Source organism: Tenrec ecaudatus, chromosome 15, assembly GCF_050624435.1.
Source record: "Tenrec ecaudatus isolate mTenEca1 chromosome 15, mTenEca1.hap1, whole genome shotgun sequence".
NCBI classification, from domain to species: domain Eukaryota; kingdom Metazoa; phylum Chordata; class Mammalia; order Afrosoricida; family Tenrecidae; genus Tenrec; species Tenrec ecaudatus.
The window spans coordinates 22,602,684-22,605,306 of NC_134544.1; the positions used below are offsets into that span (position 1 = coordinate 22,602,684).

General features: G+C 40.3%; 1 pseudogene; it reads left to right on the forward strand.

Moving 5' to 3' along the window:
• The first annotated feature begins 588 nt into the window (after positions 1-588).
• On the forward strand, positions 589-2,181 carry LOC142428092 (transcription factor E2F4-like; annotated as a pseudogene).
• Positions 2,182-2,623: the final 442 nt, after the last annotated feature.

Sequence of the window (2,623 nt, forward strand, 5' to 3'; positions counted from 1 at the left end):
AGGTTAAGCATCTGGTTGCTAAGCAACTGGCTGGCAGTTCAAATCCGCAAGCCACTCTGTGAGAGAAAAATCTGTCTGCTTCTATAGAAATATACACTATGGGACAGTTTTACTTTGTCCTCTAGGGTCACTATGAATCCGAAGTGACGTTATGGCAACAGGTAAAGAAGTTGGAATTTACTGCACATTGTTTTGGCACAATGAATTTATAATTGCATACGTTCATATGTTTAAACCTATTGATTATCCTGATCAGGGATTTAAATGCTTTGATTATTCTGATTGTCTTGTGAGAAGAGTCTGAATCTACTGGGGAAGTGTTCCCTAGTCAATCTAGTCCTTCCTTATCTCCCTTGTCCCTGTAGAGGAACTTTAAATCGATATATTTTAAAGATCCATGTTCAAGGTCTCATGCCACCTGAATTGGGTTCTTCAGTTGAATGCCAAGGTCATGTTTATTATTCTTGCGTCCTTTTACTTTGTGAATCAGTTAAAACTTTATTGCTTGATTGGTGTGGACCAACACCATTGACTTCTGCTGCTTGCCTTATGGACAACAGTGAATGATAATCCGAATGAGCATAGATCATGTATGAACATGTGAACAAGGCTGATGAAGGCAAGCTACCATGTAGGCCTTTGGTCTATCTGACTGTCTTGTGGAACTAGACATACACTATGATGTTAACATCATTCTCAAGCAGTTTAATAAACATGGTATGTGAATTATTGAATTTCATGTCCTTGGACATCCTCAATCAAAGGTATTGCATAAATATTATAGATGACTAGCTTTGGCTGTTACTTAAAAGACATTTTGACTTTACATAGATATTAATGAAAGTGAGCTGAAAATCCACTAGACCACATTTAAAGAATTTGATGAAGAGGCTGTGAGATTTTAATTTTGCCTTGATACTTTGTGCCCAAAGGTGAATTTTACTCAAGAGTCTTGTATTTTTTTTATTTTAATGTGCACTATGACTGCCATGAGATATTTGGCTTTTCAAAGGTAGAGTGGGAAATTATGGAACATTTTCTTCCAATATCAGACAACTAGAAACTAATTGTTCACTACTAATATTAAGGTTTGGATTCAGACTCCATAAATCCTTTACTTGATTGACTTTATTTTATTATCTATAATTTCATTTCAACATTAAAATTTGATCTTGCTTTCACATTGGATAACAATATTAAGTAATATGAATTTTGATGGTATTATTTTGTGCACATTATTGTAGAAGGGAGAATGGGAACATTGAGTTTCTATGTATATACATCACTGTGGTTTGCAGAGAGTGATTTTATAATTGAAGAAATTATAAAGGAAAAATGTGAAAATATTACAGAGACAAGGACACAATGCTTGTGACATTAGGGTTGTGATTCTTCTAGATTTGATTTTCTCATCCCTACTTTTGTTGGGCAACTTATCTTTGATTGCTTGGGTCTCATCTTCATCTGTGAAATGGGGTCTATTGTACTTTGAAGTAACCCACATTCTACACAACCTAATAGACCTTCCCCGGCGTAGGGACTCTTCATTTTTTGCTGCACAATATCCAGGAGATTGTGGAGACACGGATCCAACTCAAGGCTGAGATTAAAGAGCTGTGGCAGCAGGAGCGAGAGTGGGATCAGCACAAGGGGTGGGTGCAGCAGAACATCCACAACATCACTGGGCCATGCAGAACATTTGTTTGACATACGTGACTCATAAGCGCATCTGCAAGTGCTTTGCTGGAGACACCCTTCTGACTTTCTGGGCTCCATTGGGCACTAGCTTGGAGGGCTTCAATTGGCAGAAGAAGTACCAGATTTACGTGAAGAGCACCAGTGGGCCCATGGAGGTGCTGCTGGTGAACAAGGAGGCATGGAGCTCGCTGCCTGTGGCCGTGCTGATGCCACCACTCGAGGACCTGATCCTGGACCCACCTGCTGTCCTACTTCTCCACTGCTGCCCAAGCCTGCCCTAATCCAGCCTCAGGAAGCCTCACACCCAAGCAGCCCCCAGCCGACTGCCCCTGTGCCCATCTCCAGCAGCATAGAGGCACAAGAGGTGGCTGTTCCAGCAGTAGAGAGCACAGTGACCAGCCGCCCTGCCCTGAACGCCAGGACAGTGGGGAGCCAGGCTCCCTCTCCCTGGACCTGATGGCACTGGACACTCGGCTGCTTTAGTCCTTGCCCTGCCTTCATATCTTTTGGTTAATATTATTGTTGCAGAATGATATGTTTTAACATTTACTGAAATTATTTCTAATTTGTGGGCACATCTCAATGTCTTCATTTACCTGGAACGTGTAGTGTATACTTCACCTATGTTGAGTATTGCCTTTCCTATTACTAGAATAAAACATGTTTTTTGTCTAGAAATGTATTCTCCTTCGATCTCCCTCCAATGTCTAGTAACTGTAAAACAATGCTGTTTCCAAGTCAATGCATCTTCTCTTCAATACTTTGTTATATGGTTAAGATAACTCAGACCGATTGTGAACCCTTTCATGGTAAGTCAAAACCTCTTGCTTCTAAACAGAAAAATAAAACCCTAATGATTCCTGAGAGACTGAATCATGGTCCATCAATAATTACTGCAATAATTTCACATGCTTATAGTTTCTCA